Here is a 22,382-nt window from a genome sequence, read left to right on the forward strand (position 1 = left end):
TACCATATAACCTCCAAATCTGAATGTACATAATCAATTGTAAAGCATGGAAAAATGCAATAAATAACCATTTTATCTTTCAAACGATTTTACCCTTTGTCTACAAAGATAACATTCTCCCACACTGTCAGAAAGCCTGTTTTTCCAATAGTGTATTTTTTGAATAGTTGAGTAATCCTTGTACGATTTCTCTTATGGCCAACAGTATCATATGTCTGGTGAGTGGCAGTTGGACTGGGTGAGGACTCTGGGGCAGAATGTGGTGTTTAGCGCCCAGTGCTTAGACTGGCATCTTCGCAGCACTAGGCCCCCCGGATTGTGTCTTCATGCGTGCTAAGTCACTCCAATTGTGCCAGTTCTTTGTGACCCTATGGACTGTAGCCCACCAGGCTCCTCTGTGCACGGGATTCTCCTGATTTTCAGGTGGATTCTTTACCACTGAGCAACCTGGGAAGCCTCAGATTGTTTCTGACCCCCTGCCCCGCCCACTTATTTGGAAGTGTGTCAAAACAGTCAGGAGTATAATTGTTGTTAAATGCTCAGTTGTGTCTAACTCTTTGTGACCCTATGGACTGTATGTAGCATGTCAGGCTTCCCTGCCCTTCTGCATCTCCTGGAGCTTGCTTGAACTCACGTCCATTGAGTCAGAGTATAATATTTACAGTAAATAAATGTTTACAGGAGTATAATATTTACAGTAAATAGCTCCGATTGGGAGCACTAGCCACCACTCCTGCTAGCTGTTTGGCTCCTTGTAAGGTATTTAACTTCTCTAAACTTCAGGTTCCCTTTCTATAAACTGCAAATGATAAGAACACGCTCCTCCTTCTTACGGTAAGGCACGTGGGCTTGCATACAGCAGGCACTCCTATTGTAGCAATCCATAGAAGTTCTATGTTATAGGGTGGTAAGAGGACTAATACGAGCAGTGAAAGTCCGTGGACACCCGTCTTTTCTTGCCAAAATCAAATTTATTAATACTGCCAAGTAGGCTAAGTATAACTGCATTCCACTGCAAATGATTCAAGGATAAGCAACGACTTCCTGAATACAAGCCTTCTTGAGAATTAGGAAGATGGAGATTCCCAAAGAAAGCCCTCTCTACCACTGGGTCGGTGGGGAGTCATTAACCAGGAATTGGAGTGTTTCTTAAGGGGGACAGTTGACCTTCAATGTGCACTGGAATAACAGGACCCATTTATGGCAGACAATTGGCTGTTGCCCAAGTGGCCCGTGAAATGTATGGGCCAAACATTCATTTTACAGTCTTTTTAAAAGAGGGCTCCAAGTGTTGCAGGAGATCTTAAAGTCTAAGTTGTTACATGTGGAAGGGACCACCCATGCATGTGTAGGGTTTCTCTTTTAGAAGCAAAAGCACATTCCAAAAGCTGCACTTGGTATGTCTTACCAGCCCAGTGTTTCCAGGCAGTTAATATAAACTATTTCTTGGACAATGGGCTTCACACTCATTTGTGTAAGCTGGAAATTTTTCATTTTCCTATAAATGGAAGATCTTAAATAAAAAGTCAGATATGGAATCTGTGGTTTTTGGAACCAGCCTCAGAGGGCAAGATTAGAGCTTCATGGTTATTGTGATAGTATCAGTAGGCACCCAGTTGCAGAACTTGATTGAAAAGTCAGTTCTAGTGGAATGAAGACACAGTGAGAGCTGATTGCTGTCGCAGCCCTGGGACTGTAATGACTAAAGACAGTCTTCTCATGCTCAGTGGGTTCATGCCCTAGTTCCTAGGAAAAGTCATGTAAACCCATAGCCATCACAGATATCAGTCCTAAACAGTGGTTGGAACAGAGAAAAATCTGCCAGTCCTGGATAACGGCCTTAGGGGAATGTCCTAGCGATGCTGAGGGTACACTGGGTTTTGACAGATAAATTGAATACTACTAAGATATGAATAATAAAACCTTACGAAAAGATGGCATCATTTTAAGAAAACAAATATGTGCTATAATCACAAAGTTAAAATTATGTTAGCAAAAAACTATAATTGTCCACTATAATTGCTCAAAGCATGTAATTGCTAATAATGAACATATTAAAGGGGCAATTTAACTCTCCTGTATATATTTGAAGGAGAGAATAGTGTCGCCTCCTAGGAATGAAAATTAAAGTTTTTCCAGATACCTTCCAGAGGGTTAGAGCAGAAAGATGTGTTTCTTATTTCCTCCCAAGGGGCACGTGGATCACAATTCCCAGCCAAGGAGGGCAAGCACACTTGCTCCTAGAGTTGTGCTCTTGCCAAGATCAGGCGTAAACGGGGCAGCCTTGAAACACTCAGACAGGCCTCCACCACATTGCGTCCAGGGCCCACAAGCAAGGCAAAGATTGCCAGAGCACGCAGTATAGGAGTCAGAGACCAGAGCACGCAGTATAGGAGTCAGAGACCAGAGCACGCAGTATAGGAGTCAGAGACCAGAGCACGCAGTATAGGAGTCAGAGACCAGAGCACGCAGTATAGGAGTCAGAGACCAGAGCACGCAGTATAGGAGTCAGAGACCAGAGCACGCAGTATAGGAGTCAGAGACCAGAGCACGCAGTATAGGAGTCAGAGACCAGAGCACGCAGTATAGGAGTCAGAGACCAGAGCACGCAGTATAGGAGTCAGAGACCAGAGCACTCAAGTATATGGAGTCAGAGACCAGAGCACGCAGTATAGGAGTCAGAGACCAGAGCACGCAGTACTAGGAGTCAGAGACCAGAGCACTCAGTATACGAGTCAGAAGACCGAGCACTCAGTATAGGAGTCAGAGACCAGAGCAGCAGTATCGGAGTCAGAGACCAGAGCAGCAGTATAGGAGTAAGACAGAGCACCGTATGGAGTCAGGACCGCAGTATAGGATCAGAGACAGACGGTATAGAGTCAGAGACCAGGCACGCAGTATAGGATCAGAGACAGAGCCGCAGTATAGGAGTCCAGAGGACCAACGCAGTATAGGAGTGGCCAAGCACGCAGTAGGAGTCAGAACCAGAGCACGAGTATAGGAGTCAGAGACCAGAGCAGCAGTATAGGAGTCAGAGCCGGCAGTATAGGACCAGACAGAGCACGCAGTATAGGAGTCAGACCAGGCCGCAGTATAGGAGTAGAGACCGAGCACGTTAGGAGTGACCCAGTATAGGAGTCAGAGACCAGAGCACCAGTATAGGAGTCAGAGACCAGAGCACGCAGTATAGGAGTCAGAGACCAGAGCACGCAGTATAGGAGTCAGAGACCAGAGCACTCAGTATAGGAGTCAGAGACCAGAGCACGCAGTATAGGAGTCAGAGACCTGGGGTCAAGGCCCAGGAACCTGGCTGTTACCCAAACTGATTCTTGCCAAGACGGAGATGTTGGCTTGGCCTTTCCTTCTTCCACGGCCCATATCAGCAGGGAAGGACATTAACTCTAAGTTTCCGGATGCAACTTAGAAACTGTTGTTTCTAAGACACTTCTCCCTGGGCTATTTCCTGTCTTTCCTCATCCCTTGGTGGAAATGGAAGGGTGGTCTTTATGTTCCTGGAGACTGGGAGTGATGCCAGGCAGATAGTAGGCCACCACCCGTGAATGCCAGGAAATGGGCCAGTCACAGAGCAGCCCACTCCGTATATCAGGCTGCTATTGAGGAACAGGAAGCATGGGGTTGGTTATTTCTGTTGACCTGAAGTAAATAGGCGGTCAGCAAAGATGGGTTTATCTTGGATCAGCAGAGAACTGCAGTTTGGGGTCTGCAACCACGGTGAGCCACATGCAAGCCCTCAAATGGGAAGGGAAGGAGGACTTTTTCATGGAGGAGAAAGACAGCCAGGAGGGCTAGAGTAAATGAAGGGTCGGTGGGTGTTCATTGGCTGAGCTCTTGCCAGCAAAGAAGAGGAGTCTTTTGTCTTCCCGTTGGGCTCTGCTATCCTGGTAGGGCATGAGAGCGCTTCCTTCTGGTCTCCTGACTCTGCTTAATTGAGGCCTCTGTTTGTTTATTTTTTACATCACTAACCTCCTTAAGCTTTCTCCTGACCTTAAGGAGATGGTTCTGATCATGCAACTCTTAACTGCAGCGACGTCTTTAAGTGTCAGGCAACTTCCCATGAACGTCTTCCACTGGTGGCTCAGACGGTAAAGTGTCCGTCTACAACGTGAGAGACCCGAGTTCGATCCCCGGGTTGGGAAGAGTCCCTGCAGAAGGAAATGGCAACCCACTCCAGTACTCTTGCCTTGAAAATCCCATGGACGGTGGAGCTTGGGGCAGGCTACTATCCATGGGGTCACAAAGAGTCAGGCACGACTGAGTGACTTCACTTCACTTTACTTCCTATGAAGCACCACACTCCTGGGAGGGGATTTAGATATTCATCAGCCACGTCTATACACCAGAGCCTACCCCTGCAGCTTGTCTTATTTAATCTGCATTGTATCATTAAATAATGTTTTTATGACCATTTCATAGATGAGACTGGTCCAGACTAAAGTGATTTGACCCAGTTAGAAACTGGCAGAGCCCAAGTGGGAGTTGGGAATTTGGCTGTACTGCACTGCTTTTCTCGAGGCCTATGGGTCTTCTGTGTGAAGGCAGTTCTGTGAACTCGAGATGCTCTAATGCACTTCCAGTAGCCCTTGCACATGTCTTCCGGGGTGGACAGGCGCCTGGATCTCACTTGTCCAAAGCTGAAGTCATCTTCTTCTCCTCTGGTTGTAATCTACATCTTTAATTAAGTATCTGGTGAGTGGCAAAGCTGCAGCTTTGCCACCCAGACCATGTGGGTTTGGATCCTAGGTCCACCATTTACGGTGTGAGCTTGGGCAACTTACTCAATCTCTCCGTGCCTCAGTTTCCTCATCTGTAAAACAGTGATAAGTGCAGCGCATACTTAGAAGGTTAGGGAGGCTGGAAGGAGTTCACAGACATACAGTGCTTGAAGCTGTGCATAACAAATGCTGTGAACACTGACTGTCATCATGCTGTGATTACTATCACAAAGGTCATCATCGGTATGAAACTTCGTAAGATATTACTGAGTCCTTCCTGCTCCTCACCCCAGCCTTCTGGGACTGGGCATCGTTGGTCTAAAGGCTTCTTTCTCCCTAGGCCATTGCTGTTATCTTTGCTATCTCAAACCCATCTGTCTACAGCTACTTCCTCTCTGCTTTTCTGTGACTAGCATCTTACCCTCCTATTCATCACCTGCACCATTCACAGGTATAAAGTGCTCAAAGCTTTGCATAATAGAAGTCTTTCTACCATCAAATCTGAACATGTTATTTGCTTAAAGGCAATGTCTCCCCAATGCCTGGATGCCTTGGCCTGGAATCTTCATTCCCTCCTAATTTGACTCTTTCAGGGCTGCGTTTTGTCTTCTTCTCGCCCACCCTGCCATCCATTCATCTCAACTTCCTCCGCCTTTGAAGATACTTGCAATTTCACGTTCCCAAAGGCATTGGTCTACTCTCTGTCCCAAATGCCATCCCTTTTCTCCACGTGCTAAAGGCCCACCCCTTGCTTTGTCCTTAAAGAGCTATTGTGAGTTCTTCTTGGAAAACTTATGACTTGCACTCTGGCTCCTTCCCTGAAGAAAAACATCCAGGACATCACTCTTGACCTTCCTCTCCAAACTTCCCACTTTGTTCCCCTCAGTTCTGTAAGTTTCTTCTGTATTTCTACATCCCCGTCTTCAAATGGGGTCTGAAGTGGGTCTCACCCAGGAAAACTGCTGGTAAATGCTTACTGATTAAGTTTACATAACAGTTGGGGTTGCGAAGGAGGACAAGCTTCCTGTCCTTTTTGTTTTTGGAGAAAGACACAAGTGAAGAATACATCTGGGTCAATGTTTATGGTTATAGATTCAACAAATGTTCCAAATACGGGTTCCAAAATAAAAGTTTCGCTTAGGTGGGTTCTAGCTATGCTGTCCTTTCTACCCCGCTTGCCTTGAAGTTTAAGCCAAGGCACATGCCTACAGGAAAATTCACTCTGTGAGCTTTGAACTCTTTTTAGTAAATTTTTCCACCATATTTTGTGGAAACACACCAGAAATCCGGAACACTTGGAATTAAGTCTTCAAAAGAACAGGAAATGTCCACTTTTAAAATACAAATACAGATAAATGGGCTTAAGCCTAAGGATTTTAACATAACTGAAAACACAGGCCCAAGAGACTCTGTGGTTTCCACACCTGGGAGAGCCCTCTCCCACTTACCTCAGCTAACACAGACTACTGGCACAGGAGGGAATTTGTTTTGGATTTGCCTTCCAGTCCATTAAAAAAAAAAAAGTCATCTTAGAATAGTGGGTCAGGGTACGTAAAAGTGATCTCAGCTTCACATTTGGATTTATAAGTGTTTGGGTTAAAAATCTTCAGGATTTCAGGTTGCAGGGCTGTTCTCTTGCAGCTGGCGACCCTGGAGTCCAGTGGAGCCCCACAACTCGCCTGAGGGTCCTCTGTGCAGTCCCGTGTCTGCACCCACTCACCCCCAAACCCCAGCCCCAGCCCCGTAGTGCCTGAGCAGAGACAGAATCTGGGCTCATTCCTCTTTAGCCAGGGCTCCCTGGAGAGCCTGGGAGAACAAGTTCTTTTGTTTCCTCTGGAGCCAAAACTGTCTTCACTTCCTGGTTGGGCTACTCCATCTGCAGATCACGCTTTGGGTCACTCCATTGGAAGCAGTGTTGAAATGCTCTTTAAGAGGAAGAGCTGTGGGAAGGAGCCTGGTAGCTTCAGAGGGGCCCTGTGCACGGAGTTGAGTTACACCCTGAGACAGAGTTGGGCCCAGAGCTTCAGGCTCTGCATCCATAATTGGAGCAGGGCATCAAAAACGAAGCTACAGCCTGATGCAGAGGAACAGGCCAGTTGGCTGATCTTTTCTAAAACATCATCTATATAATAAGGGAGCAGCTGCTCCTGAACCATTTCCCAGGCTGAAGGGTTGAGTAAGAATGATTTAATTCTGCAAATATTTATCGATGACCACTACATCTTGGGTCCTGCCCTACATGCTATTGAAAAACACACAGTATGATTCCTACCCTTGGCAAGCTCAAAGTCTGCCGGGGGGACAGATGTGTAAACAGGGAGGTAGTGCACAAAAGGCTGGGCCTTCTCCCTGCATAATGAGCAGAATGTGATGGGAACGGAAGTGGAGGAGAGACGACCAGCAGAGATGAGGTCTGAGAAGTGGTTGAAAGGCATGAATCGGATTAGGGAGAGAGATAGAGAGGGTCACTAAGAGAGAGGGAGAGGAAATGAGAGCAAGGTGCGCAGCAAGGACCAGCCTGGAGGAGAAGAGTGGGGTGGGAGCCACGTCCCTTAGGGTGGGATGTCCACAGGGTAGGGGAAGTGATGATATAAAAAGGAACTTGGGAGACAAGAACTTGTACATTTGAAATTAAGAGAGTTTCCTCTAGGTCAAGCCCCACTGTTCCAAAAAGAAAGTATGTTCCCAGCTGCCTATGACCTTGCCCTAAATCCTTAGGATAAGAGCATACAATGCTTAACTTCTGGAATCAATTAACAGATAGCAGTGGCTGCTTTGCTTTTGTTTCAGGCTAATGATACCTGGTAACAGCATTGTTTGTTTTAACATGTTCTGTGGTGTTTTAACCAGGGGATTGATGGTGAAAACCACGGAAACTGAGAGACAGGACCAGCCCTGGACGTGCTTTTCTAGGCCCCTGGGGGAAGGGTCTCTTGACCCCTTCCCTTGCTTGACTCCTTCAGCCTGGCTCCAGTCTGTCCCTCAGTTTAGTAAGCTTTATCCAGGGGTCTGCTTTCATTTCCCACTGTCCAAAAGGGCAAATACTCGGCAGATTTCTGTCGACACCTGATTCATCCTGTACTTATAGAACAGAAAGAGCTGTCACCAGGGGCTGTGGGAATGTAGACACAGTGGAGACCCAGAGACACAGGGCATGGGGTGAGGCAGGCCTGCATCAAGACAGTGGGCCTCCTTTCTCTGCAAAATGCTGTGTAATTGCCACTGCCCTCTATCAGCTGAAGGGAACTCCTTTCAGAAGCTGCTGGGACTGAGAATGGCCTAGAGCTCCCAGAATCTAAACTGCTCATGTGATAAGTAGGAAAACTGAGGCCTGAAGAAGTACAAAGTCGATTATGTTTATCTAATCTAGACATCTGGGGAAAAAAGTGTGGTGAAGTCACGGGAGGGACTAGATGAGCCAAAGGGGCTTGGAGAGGAATTCTGCCTCTTACAGCAGATTTTTATTAACATGGTTGTGAGAGACTAATGGATATATTAGGAAAGTGAGGAATTGGGATGCCAGAGGCCAGAGTGCTAGCATCCTCAGATTGTATATTTTAATCTGTGTAGTCAAGAGACACAGAAGGAAGCCATCAGGGCTTTGAAAGTGGTATTTCACTCAGGCAGGATTCCGTCCACTACTCACCGGCCTCTCTCTAGTTACTTCCAACGCACCCACCGCAGTGCCATCCAAATGGTATTCTGTAGGAAGCCTTCTGGAATGCTCCTACCTAGGTCAGCTTGCTTTATTATTGGTGTTACATAGCCAAGTCCCTCTTCTTCAGAGAATGTATCTGAATTATAATTTCCCCCTAATTATTTGAGTCATGTTTGTATCCTCCCTTAAACTGTAGGCTCCATGAGAGCTTGAACCGTGCCTTCTTTTGCTCACTGTTGAGCTCCCAATACAAGAGTTTCTGGCAACTGATTTGTTGAATTAATGAATAAAATCATGAATAACAGTGCTTGAGAATGAGTGGTTGGTAAGAGACTTAATTTGAAACTAAAAGTTTGAAGTAACTACTGAGAATAACAAGAGAAGAAGCATGTCAAAAGCAAACAAAACAAGTTATAATCAAATGCAAGGCACTGAGTAAAATGGAGAACATGTTATGGTGAGTCTATAGTTGTGAGATTGTGCTAGTCATTCAATAGACACTTACTGAGAGTTGATAACGTGTTCAGCTTCATGTGCATTACTGGGGGAATTGGATGGCTATGCCTCTCATGGAATTTCCAGTCTAATCATGATCTGTAGCCCTGGGGTAAGCTGAGCGGAGAGAGAGAGAAAAAAAGAAGAGGAGAGAGAAAAAGAAAGAGATAGAGAGAACGTCTAATTGGGAGAACATGGAGAGAAAAACAACCTTGGGTTCTCTGTGAATTTAAACAATAGTTGTAATAAGGTGTGGGAGAAGGAGAGTAAGAAGGATACAAACGTGAGCCTGCATTTAAGGTTTCAGCCGTGAGGCATTTCTCGTTGTTTGTCAGGGTTGGCCCTTGGTACAGATGTCTGGAGTTGGATACAGCTGAGCGGCAAGACGATTGTGAGTTCCATGAGTTGGATCACCCCTCCGAACAGTCCCTGGGGTCACCCAGGATACAAAAGCCAAAACGTCTCAAACAACTTTAAGTCCAATACTCAGTGACAAGACATCCTGATACACATCAAAATATAAGTGAGTGGAGACAAACCATCAGTTGTAACAAGATTCTCACGGTCTTAAATGTCATAGGAGACAGTGGAGGGAGGCCAAAGGGGTATTTGGCTACACTGATAAGTTGTGTTGTTTAGTCTCTAAGTCGTGTCTGACTCTTTGTGACCCCATGGACTGTAACCCTCCAGCCTCGTCTGTCCATGGGATTTCCCAGGCAAAATACTGGAGTGGGTTGCCATTTCCTTCTCCAGGGGATCTTCCCGACCCAGAAATCAAGCCCACATCTCCTGCATCAGCAGGTGGATTCTTTACCACTGACCCACCAGGGAAGGCCACGTTTATAAGTAGAGAATCTCTAAAGTATCAACAGTTACAACTGATCATCTAATAGGTTATTATGAAGCCACCAGGCATCACTGAAAGGGTCTTTTGCAGGCTTTAACCTGAGGATGAGTATGCTGCTGCTGCTGCTAAGTCGCTTCAGTCGTGTCCGACTCTGTGCGACCCCATAGACGGCAGCCCACTAGGCTCCCCCGTCCCTGGGATTCTCCAGGCAAGAGTACTGGAGTGGGTTGCCATTGTATAGGGGCCATGATAGTGTCAGATGGTTTGTGGAGGGTTCTGGGCCCTGTTGATTCTCAAGACAACCCCAAAAGACTCATTTCTGGGATGAAACTTTTCTGAAAGAAAGTGAAATTTGCTTAGTCGTGTCTGACTCTTTGTGACCCCATGGACTGTAGCCTACTAGGCTTCTCCGACCATGGGATTTTCCAGGAAAGGGTTCCGGAGTGGGTTGCCATCTCCTTCTCCAGGGGATCTTCCCAACACAGGAATTGAACTCGGGTCTCCTGCATTGCAGACAGACGCTTTACCCTCTCAGCCACCAGGGAAGCCCTTGTTCAGGGATGAAACTTGAACTGAGGAGAAAATACTAGAAGTAAGATCCAAATTGAGCATAGCAGGGTCAACAGGAGCAAATGAAAGAGAAGCTCTATAAAGAAGGGAGGGTAAGACCAGCAGGTCTTTTTATGGGGTCAGGCAAAATTTTGATCTGGAAACCTCACAAGGACATTGTAAGTTAGGAACACTACAGATTAATCACTTCATAAGCAGAGATGCATAAGTCCTTCAATAAATATTAGCAAATCAAATCCAATAATATGTAAAAATAATAGTACATTATGACTAAGTGAACTATTCTCAGTATGCAAGCTTGGTCTATACAATGTAGACAGATATGATTGTACACATACACATATGAATTGCAGTCATATATATGTGTGATTGTAAAATTCATACAAAAATCTGAAGAATCTGGAATATGCACAACAATCTGGAAGAAGACATGTCAAATTGGAGAACGTATCCTATCAGATATCACAAGATATTATAAATCTATTAATGGTGCAAAAAAGACCAACTGAACAGCAAACTGTCACGGAGCATGCAAAACCAAACTCACGCATCACTGAGAAAAGTGACAGTGAGTTTACTGAAAGAAACAACGGCCTCGTCATTAAAAGGCGCTGGGTTAATGACATATCGTTAGGCAAAAATAATGGAACTAGACCCCTCTTTTCACCTAACAAAAATGTAAATTCCAGATAGATTTTGACCTAAATGTGAAGTGTAAAACAATAAAGCTATTTGAGGAGAGTATAATATGTATTTGAGAGCTTGGCATAAAGAAAGGTATTGGGTTTTTTCCCCCTAAAAATAACACAAACACGACTGACCGTGAAAGAAAAGAAAGATAAATCAGTCTATATTAAGATATGAGAGATTTTTGTTTTTAAAGTCCAGTGTTAGAGTGGAGGAGACATTTATAACACGCATGTCCAACGAGCAACCGCATCCACAACAGACTTCAAATATCACATGAATCAATAGCACACAGCATACATCCTATTATAATCTTCAAACGCCGGCACTTAGAGATCCACTTTGCTCACATATTGATTCATTCACTTGGACCTCAGTTGCACAGAAACAGGTAACCCCTGGCTCCTAACACATCACCATAATGCATGGCTTTCCTTTATTCAATTAATTCTTTTTTTTTTCTTTTTTAATTTTATTTTATTTTTAAACTTTACATAATTGTATTAGTTTTGCCAAATATCAAAATGAATCCGCCACAGGTATACATGTGTTCCCCAACCTGAATCCTCCTCCCTCCTCCCTCCCCATACCATCCCTCTGGGTCGTCCCAGTGCACTAGCCCCAAGCATCCAGCATCGTGCATCGAACCTGGACTGGCATCTCGTTTCATATAATACACCCAGGAAACTAACCACCCTTTAAGAAGAACAAACATTTTGAATTTAAACTACATCTAGCCATATTTTTTCTCTTTTCCCAGCTCCTTGCTCCCTTCAACCCAGGTTAACCACCATCCTGAATATCATGTCCTTCTTAACTAATTTCCTGTTTATTTGGTCTTATTACATCAATATATATTCCCAAAACTAAATGTACAGTTTTTTAAAATTACTTATAATTTTAAGAAGAGTATTATGCTATAAGTAATTTTTATCATTTCATATTATATATTTAGCTTCAGCCAAACTTTTTTTCCCACTGTTATCAGTTTTGACTGCTGTGTAATATTCCATTACATGATTATTCCAAATTTTGTTCATCTTCTTTTCTATTTATGAGCATTGTGTTGGTTCCAGTTTCTGTAGTGAGTATGTTTATGTGTGTCTCCTATGGTGTATATGTGCATGTATATATACATATGCTTTTCTTTTGGATTCATGCCATTAGGTTTTACTGGGTCACAGTGTTTGTGAATAGTCATCTGCATATTTGGTCACAATTGTCTGTTCATTGTAGAGTTTTTCCAAATTATTTAACTTATTTTATAAATTCTAATTCACATTTAATGGGAAATAGAAGCTTAGGTTATTTTCCTTATCAGACCTACGTTCCTTGAAGCCACATTACTATGATGGCTTTAATCTCTTGCACATTGGCTGTCTTTAGCTGAGAGCAGTTCAGGGGATCCTTTCTAATTATAGGAAGGAGCTTCTTTCCTTCAACACTGCAACCTGCCTTGTGACAAATCTCTACTATACATTATGTAAATGACTAAGAAGTCATTTATACTAACTGAATGTACAAATCTTAATCAGCTTATTTCAAAATTTGCTAGCATCTAGTGTCAATCAAAACTGAAGATAAAACACTAATGAATATTGAATTCTCATGCTTTAGGTATACTTCCTGTATAGAGTTTTTGATTCTCTACTTTTTTTTACCGTATTGTTTCATTTAAATTTCCTACATGCTAACCTAATTTGTGTGATTGAGATAAAATTGCAATATGTGATTGTGTAGTCACAATCACATATTGTGAAAGTGAAAGTGAAGTCGCTCAGTCGTGTCTGACTCTTTGTGACCCCACGGACTCTAGCCGGCAAGGCTCCTCTGTCTGTGGAGTTCTCTAGGCAAGAACGCTGGAGTGGGTTGCCATGCCATTCTCCAGGGGATATTCCTAACCCAGGGATCGAACCTGGGTCTCCCACACTGCAGGCAGATTCTTTACCATCTGAGCCACCAGGGAAGCCCATCTATATACAAATATAAAATATACATTAAAAGTTTTTTAATTAAATTTTTTTCCACATTTTAAATTCTCTGAAACAGGAATAGTGTACAATCAATAGTATAGCGTGGTTTAATTGTCAGTATTCTTTCATTCTAAATTATACATAACATAGTGACTTAAACTCAACAAGTGTCTTAGATTTGATAAATATGATAATTTTCACTGAAACAACTCTTTTCACACATGAATTTTATCACCCTCATACTTTACCAATTTACAAAATGTTAGAGTCTATAATTAAAATAACAAATACAACTGGCAAAAATAAGTGTGGGGGGAAAAGACAGCTGAGTCTTGGAAAGCCCGTACAGAATTGGTGGCGGGAGAGACAAGTAGTGAAGAGAGGCGCTGCCAGGCGGCACTTACCTCCTCTGGGCATCTGCCAGGATGCTCTGTGCGGAGAAGGGAGAAGGACCATCTGTCAGTGAAGTGAGACTGGTGAGGAGAGTTCCCATGAACACCCTTCACTGGGGCTTTTACCAACACAAATCTGAACTATGCCTTTTCATAACTGGTCAGAATTAGCACCAGGCGGACTGGCAGGCAACTCTTTGCAGAGGACTTCTGGTCCTCGCTGGACCATCTCAGTGAGCTCAGATGTTACAAATCCTCTCCCCAGGAAAGCACTTTCACTTCCTAGTTCATTCCTCCAAAAACCAAGAAGGGCAATAAAATAACATCAAAGAAAGGGATACTACTGGATTTTCTCTGAAAATTTATTTTTCTTCTTTAAAACAAGAAATTCAGAGGGGTTTCCATTGCCATGGCTTTCCATTCTTAAACATCGTGGGGACTTCCTTGGTGGCACAGTGGATAGAAATCCACCTGCCAACGTAGGTGACATAGCTTTGACTCCTGGTCCAGGAAGATTCCACATGCCGTGGAGTGATTAAGTCCACGCGCCACAACTACTGAGCCCCAGACCTAGAGCCCGCGAGCTGCAACTGCCGACGACCGTGCGCCCTGGAGTCTGTGCTCTGCCGCAAGAGGAGCCCCGCAGTGAGAAGCCCACGCACCACCTCAAACCATGGCCACCGCTCACTGCAACTAGAGGAAGCCCACACAAGCTACAACGACCCAGCGAAGCCAGAAAATAAGTACAAATAAAGAAATGATTTTTTTTTAATAAAAAGAAGAAAAAACATCATGATTTTCAGAGTACTGGGGCAATATGAGTAGGCTTACAATTCTGTGTATCTGTGGTTCTGAGATGAGCATTTCAAACTTCCAATCTGAGGATTTAAGCTTGGCTTGTAATTCCCAAATCAGAAAGGCAGCATTGTGCTTAAGAATGTGCACTCAGGAGTAAGAGAGGCCCCTTAATAAGAGACTACTCCTCAGCTCTACCACTTCCACCCTGGGCCTGGGTGTCCTCTCTCTGCCAGCCTCCTAGGATGGTTGCAGGGACTGAACACCATCATTCTGGCAAGGTGCTTTGCATCGTGCCTGCATGACGTAAGCACCTGATAAATGTCACCATCATTATCCTTACTCACTGTTTGAAACCAGCAGTGAGGTGGGGGCTTTAGCCTCTCATACTCCAAAAACAAATTTGCTTTCACAATGATGAGGAGCGAAACAAGGAGGTCTGGTACACCGCCAACACTTTTCCTGCACTCGTCAAGGTCTTTTTTCTAGGAATAGATGCAGAAAGAATAGGGAAAATGTCATTTGGCAAAAAACCTTCTCTCCTCCAGTTTTGTTTTATTATTATTTTCCTTCAGGCCTCACATCAAAAAATGGGGAAAATTATTTTATAAAACTTCTTAGCTCAAAAAATTAAAACCACATTTCTCTGTCTGTGGCCTCTGACTTCTCTGAGCAGATGGCTTTGGCAGAACTCCCTGCCTCCACACCAGGATCAGTGCGCTCTCCTCTTGCATTGATCTCTGTGACACACAACAACATACCGGCAGCCCTGAGAGCCGAGGCTGGGCAGGGAGGCCCAGGGCCCCTGTGCGGACGCAGATTCGTTCACGCTGGAATAAAATACTGCCGTCACTGACCATTTTCAAATAGGTGTTCTGCCAATTTAAATCAGAGGATTCAAGAAAAGACTGAAATGAATTAAAAGAGTCACTTAAGATGTAATCACTCTATAGTTTAAAAAAAAAAGTGTATATTTTATTATTCAGCCCTTACAATGATAATCTAATGGACCATTGTTAAGAGTGCCTCACTTAACAAGGGAAGGAATAGAGGCTTAGAAGAGTTGAATGAGTTATCCAAAAATACAGAGTAATCTGGGTGCAGAGCTACTATTTGAAACAACTATTTAAGTGTCTGGTCTTCCAAGACGCTGGGACTTGCATTAGAAGGGATCTGAGTTATATCACTTTGAGTTTGACTTTTGACTACTTCGTTCTTAGGAATACAAGAAATTTAGTGATCCTACATGGAACTGCAAAGGAATGGAAGGAAGGAAGGGAGGGAAGGAGGGAGGAAAAAAGAAAAAAAGAAAAGAGAAGGAAATAAAAAGATGCCTTTGGCATCTATGTATTCACTAAAGAAGCATCTGTGTATTCCCTTAAACCAAGAGAATGGATCCAGCTTTTTATCCTAAATTATCTGGAAGACACAGCACAGGTTTTACACAGCCTAATAGATAGAAAACCTTCACTAAAGTCCTCCTTAGATACCTTTTCTTTTCCCTGAAGATTTAAATTCAGACAATTGCAGAACAACTGCCCTTCTTCCTTCCCTTGAGTCCTGTGACAGCCCCACTTTATCTCCACTTTCTGTCCTGCAGTGGCCTCCTCAGAAGTCTGGGTTCCGCACTGTGATTCTCCAGCCACTAAGTGAAGTGAACAAAATTTTCTGTCATTTTATACGTAAGGCCAATTGCTCCCTTAAAAAGGGAGCATAAAAAAGAGGAGCTTCATGAGACAGTAAGTATGGTAGGAAAAAAAAAATGGAATTGCAAGTAGAATCTCAGAAAGGAGATGAGGCACCAGAAGACACATGGGCTACCAGAGGGCTAACTGAGATGAACGAGCTCACACAGAACGGATGACCGTGGCTGTGCCCGGAAGACATAAAATCGTCTAGGAAGATGCATGGCAGGGAGTGGGAAAGGCAGTTCCCTCTACCACCTACTTCTGTGTCTTCTTTTACTCGAATCAGTGGATGGAGTAAATGCATCTTGAGTTTAAAGAACACGGTACTAGGATGTGTGGGCCTGTTCAGCACCCTGGAAATGGCCCTTTTGGGAAGCACATGAGGACCACAGGGTTTAGGGGACCTTTTGGGGAACCATGGCAACCGGGAAGCTCAGTAATGGCCAGCATTCTAATGCCAAGTCAGGGCCCGCCCTGTCGTGCCACGGCTGTCTCTCACATTAGCTGGGTGATTCTAACATCTCAATTGTCGATGACATGAAAAACTCTAGGAGGTAAGCCACATACTTGTGGGTTCTTAAACATTTTGATAGTTTGGCTGTTGTACAGGCTTTTATTAAACCCAGACCCACAGGCACACATGCACATAAATAGCTCTGAAAAGAATTTTTCTGAGCATCAAAAGGTATTTTGGCCTGGCACGTCCTGCCCTCTATTATCCTGGTTGAGGGAGGAGGGAAGGTGATTAGACTTCCCCTGGTTCACTGAAGGTAGTAACTCAGTGCTACGGAATGCGTGTGCTAGCGGTGGTATCCTTGCCCTCTGAGTCACTCCCACTCAGATTACATGGTCCTGGAGAGTTTAGCACAGGGAGAATCCCTGGTGCCTTCAGTGGTTCCCACAGAAATTCAGTTGGTTTTCCCATTCTTGGTTTGATGAGTTAGGAGAGGTGAAGTTCTATATTATGGCAGAACCTGTCCAGTTGCCACATTTGGAACACAGTAACTGGTAAGACTCAATGAACATTTATTGAATGACTGACAGTGAATCATGGGTGAATGAGTGAATGAACTAACACAGGGGGACCTGTGTTCCATTATGATTTCTGTGAGGAGATGTTGGTTGTGGTTGCAGACCTCACCATTCTCTAAGGAGGAGTACAATCACTTCAGAGTCTTTGCAAGGTGAGCTCAGCCCAGGGTCCTTGGCTTGAAGCTAGATGCGAACTTCCTGTCCAGCTGTGGTGGTGCTTCTCCTTCCAGCTGATGCCACAGCAGAATACAGCTGATAGGGGCAGGGCAGGATAAACTGGGGGCATGACCCATCTGGGGAAACTTGGTAGAGACCTTCTGTCCAGGGCCACAGCTTGCTGGAAGGGGCTACATGGAAGAGCACACTGTCCTGTAAATGGAAGTGTTGGGTCCCGTCACTGGGGACCTGCCCTGCATTCAAGAGTTTAACAACAAATACTCCTGAAGAGCTGCTGCTCCTCTCATCTCTTAATAAGATTTTTTGTCTATCTGTAACCAAATTGCAAACCCGACTCTTGAATTTCTTAAGAATAACATGTGTTTTAAATAATTAATAGTGAATACTGCACTAGAAAAATCTACTCCCCCCATTAAATAAAAGGCTCAGCTGACAACAGCTTAAACTACTTGGATAATCATTTTGCATACTTTCTTTCCCCCATTGATCTGGTACACTGGATATCTCACTAAAGTTCCTTATGTGCACACAACTGTCTCTGAGCTTTATTTTTTCTCCTTGATGATATACTTTGGGGTCAGTACTACACTGTCTTAATTATTATGGGTTAATATTTGCGTTAAAGGTTTCCTTTCTCTGCTCTTCTTTTGAAGTATTCTGATTATTCCTGGAATTTTATTCTCCCAAACACATCTCAGGATCAAGCATGTCAAGTTTTAAGAACAACCCTGTTGGGATTTGAGTTAAAATTATACTGAATGAATAGATTGACTTTTAGATAATTGACATTTTAACAATTTGTTTTGTCTCTATGACCACAGCATCCTTCTCCATTCAGTCGATCCATCTTTAACATCTCTTATGCCACTTAAATCTTCCTGCAGAAACTCACATGCTTTTGTTAGAATTATTATTAAGTTCTGATACTCTCTACCATTTTCAACGTCAGTGTCTCTTAAATTAGATCTTCTATTATTTGTTGGTGGTCAATAGGTAGTATTTAAAATTTAAATACAATTTTAAATCTGTGTATCTTTTCTAATAATTTACATGTTCTTTAGGTTTTTGCATATAAGGATCACATTAGGTGGTATTAAACTGGTCTATTTTCTGCTTGCTAATCCATCTGCACTGAGTTGATTATTCTCCTGCCCTTATTTCACTGTTGTAGAAATTCAGCACAGTGCTGACCAGAAGTGGGAATGATGGGGCGGTTTCTAATGCTTCTGCACTCAGCACAGTAGTTTTTGCAGGTACCCTCTATTAGGTCACGAAAGTGACGTTATACTGGTAGATTACTAAAAGTTTATAATTGTGAATATATATTGATTGTTATCTCAGGGTTTTTCTCAATCCATTGAAATGATTATATGTTTTAAAATCTATTAACGTGGTAAATTAGGTGTTTTATACACAAGTGGTATAAAGCCAGGTTTATTTTGGTTGGTTGTCTTTTTATATAGTGTGATTCAATTTGTTAATATTTCATTTAAAGTTCTTTGATCTATATTAATGGGTAAAGCAATGTTATAACTTTACGCCCTCAAAATGTCCATGTCTGGTTTTAAAACAAACTGACATAGACTTTTTTCTTTCCTTTTATTGGAATAGTGGTAAAAGATTGAGAGATGATTTGTACCCCAAACTTGACAGAACTTACTAGTAAAACTGGGCTTCCCCTGTGGCTCAGTGGTAAAGAATGTACCTGTAATGCAAGAGATGCAGGAAGCACAGGTTCAATCCCTGGGTCGGGCCCATCCCCTGGAGGCGGAAACCGCAACCCAGGTATTCTAGCCTGGGAAAAATCCCATGAACAGAGAAGCCTGCCGGGCTACAGTCCATGGGGTCACAAAAGCATCGGACACGACTGAGCGACTAAGCACACGCAAACGCTGGTAAAACAGTGTAAGCCTGTGTTGCTTTTCTTTTTCAGAAAATTTACAACTGTTGCTTCAATTCTTTTAGTGTCAGTTTTGCAAGTTTTTTATTTTTTCCATTTTTCTCTGGTTTTACAGTTGTTAGCATCTATCATATTTTAAATCTCTGTTTAAAATGATTTATGTCTTCTTTCATATTCAAAATATTGGTTGCTTTTTGTTTTCTCTTTATTGTCACTGTAGATACTTGCCTGGTTTTCAGTTTTTGCTTTGATTTGCTTTGTTTTACCTATGGCACAGCTTGACCGTTTCATCTTCTCTACGGCACCTCTTTTGGAGATCATCCTGTTGTCATTTTTCCAACTTTATAATTTTAAGTATTTAATTTTTAGCTTTTCTCTTTTTCTTTTGTAAGTACAGATTTTCTTCGAAGCACTACTCTGAAGGCTGATGGTACTATTGTTGTTTAACTCTAGAAATTTAAAATTTTCATTATAATTTATTTCTTAAATCATAAACTATTAGATGTGAGAGTTGGACTGTGAAGAAGGCTGGGCGCCAAAGAATTGATGCTTTTGAACTGTGGTGTTGCAGAAGACTCTTGAGAGTCCCTTGGACTGCAAGGAGATCCAACCAGTCCTTTCTAAAGGAGATCAGTCCTGGGTGTTCATTGGAAGGACTGATGTTGAAGCTGAAACTCCAGTACTTTGGCCACCTCATGTGAAGAGTTCACTCATTGGAAAAGACCCTGATTCTGGGAGGGATTTGGGGCAGGATGAGAAGGGGACGACAGAGGATGAGATGGCTGGATGGCATCACTGACTCGATGGACGAGTCTGAGTGAACTCGGGAGTTGGTGATGGACAGGGAGGCCTGACGTGCTGCGATTCATGGAGTCGCAGAGTTGGACACGACTGAGCGACTGAACTGAACTGAACTGAACTGGTAAAGAATCCGCCTGGTAATTCAGGAGACCCTAGAGACCTGGGTTCAATCCGTGGATCGGGAAGATCCTCTGGAGTAGGAAATGGCAACCCACTCCAGTATTCTTGCCTGGAAAATTCCATGGGCAGAGGAGCCTGGAGGGTTACAGCCATGGGGTCACAAAGAGTTGGACACGAATGAACACACATATCAAAAGGCTACAGACATGATGGAGGAAATGTAGCAGCCAAAGGATAAAAGTGAGCCGACCCAGATTTTGGAAACTGCATGAAGCCACTTCTCATCAAAAAACTGGAGACGCGAATGCAAAGTGGGCAGAGCCCGTGATCCCTGGTTGCTGGCGCCGCTGCCGTGGGAACCAGAGTGAGCCGGAAGCAGCCTCTGCGCGCCGGCTCCGCGGTCGCTGCCGCTGCTGGTGCTTTGTGTTCAGGATTTCCTTGTTTTATTCCTAGTTTTCATCCCTCTGCATTCCTTAAAATTGTATTTTGTATTTAATTTATTTTCACTTTATTAAAAGGCACGATGCCGTGTATAATCTCCCAGGTTTATTTTCACATTTAATTGTCTATTGCTAAAGTTTATTCATATCACAGCACGTCTCTTTGGTTTGTTTACATTTCATTGTGTAAATACACCAGCATTTATTCATGCACTCTCCTCCTGATAAGCATTTGGATTGTTTTCAGAATTTCTGTGTGTAGTCTTGCTGTGAACTTCTTGTGTGAAAGTCTTGTTTAAGGACATATAAGTAAGTAAAATTGTGGGTATAAAGTAAATATTCAACTTTATGGGTTAAAGAGGAACTGTTTTCTAAAATGGGTTCACCCATTTACAAGCCATCATGATTCCATAGGTAGATGGATAGACAGATAAGACAGATAATATTCACAAGTGCTCTAAACATTATTAATAAGGTAAACTCCAGTGTTTTAAAACAGGAAGAGTAGGGAGCATATAGCCTTGCCTAGGATCACAGTCACACTTGCCACACAGGAAATTTTGGCTCTTCCTTCTCCCAAGGGAGGTAGAAAATTCTGAAGCTGGAACAAGCGCTTTTATGTGATAGGACATTCAGGCCAACTACTTAATGATTTTTTAAAATCAGGTTTGTTAAGGTTTATTCCCACGCACCACCAGTCTTTGTAGGTTAGTTCTGTGAGTTTTGACAAATGTTTGCCGTTGTGCAGTCACTGCCACAGTCTTCCCTGTAGCTCAGCGGGTAAAGAATCTGCCTGCAAGGCAGGGGATCCCAGTTCAATTCCTGGGTTGGGAAGATTCCCTGGAGAAGGGAAAGGCTACCTACTCCAGTATTCTTGGGCTTCCCAGGTGGCTCAGACAGTAAAGAATCTGCCTGCAAGGCAGGAGATCCCAGTTCAACTCCTGGGTTGGGAAGATCCCCTGGAGAAGGGAAAGACAACCCACTCCAATTTTCTTGCCTGGGTAATTCCAAGTACAGAGGAGCCTGGCGAGCTACAGTCCATAGACTAACAGAGAGTTGGACACGACTGAGTGACTAACACAAGTCCTTCAGCACGCTAGCTTTGCAGATATTTTCTCCTATCTGTGGCTTGTCTGTTCATTTTCTTAGCAATGTTTTTTTTTAATGGGCCAAGTTGAAGGATACATTACCCAGTTTTAAGACTTACTGTAAGGCTCAAGTCATCAATGTAGAATTGGTGTAAGATGAACAAATAGATTGATTAAACAGGATAGTCAATTGATTTCCAACCAAATATTCAGAGAAATTAATTGAGAAATGATAATATTTTAGCAAACTATGCTAGAAAAAAAGACCAACCTGGTTTTAAAAAAAATTAGATGAAACAAAACCTTCCCTTCTTCCCTTGGGCCACACACAGAAATCACTTTGAAATGGACCGTAGATCTAAAGATAAAACCTAAAACACAAAATTCTAGAAATAAAACCTAGAGAAAATATTTGTTATTTTGGTTTAGGCAAAGATTCCTTGGATAGAACACAAAAGTACAAACTATAAAAGAGAAAATAAATTGGGCTCAAAATTCAAAGTTTCCCTTCAATTATTTTAACTGTTAAAGTACCATATGAAAGAGAGAGGATAAATATGATTACCTCTTTTTTACAGATGAAGAAATTGAAGCACAGAGTTTAGATGGTAAAGCTGGAAAGTAAGTGTTGGCTACCAAGAGCAAGCTTTGTTCTCCATGAACACAGGAGTCTACCTACCTGATTCAGTCCAAATGTGAACCTAAGTAATTTTTATTAACTGTGCCACGACTCTGTCAAAGATAACTGAAAACTGATTTGTGCTTATACGTAAATGATCCTTATCTAGTGTGTGTATATTGACAGATATCTGTGCAGCTATTTAATCTCACAGGCATTTGGCATGACCAGCGTTAGGTCAAAGCAAAATGGACTTTTCCCAACTAATCTCCAAATTGATCTGATAGGAAACAGCAGTTGCCAGCTAATCTGTGGTTTCCAGGGAGTACAAAACCTGACGCCAGCAAGGGCTTGGCACCGCCGACTT

Source organism: Bos taurus, chromosome 28 (genome assembly GCF_002263795.3).
Source record: "Bos taurus isolate L1 Dominette 01449 registration number 42190680 breed Hereford chromosome 28, ARS-UCD2.0, whole genome shotgun sequence".
NCBI classification, from domain to species: domain Eukaryota; kingdom Metazoa; phylum Chordata; class Mammalia; order Artiodactyla; family Bovidae; genus Bos; species Bos taurus.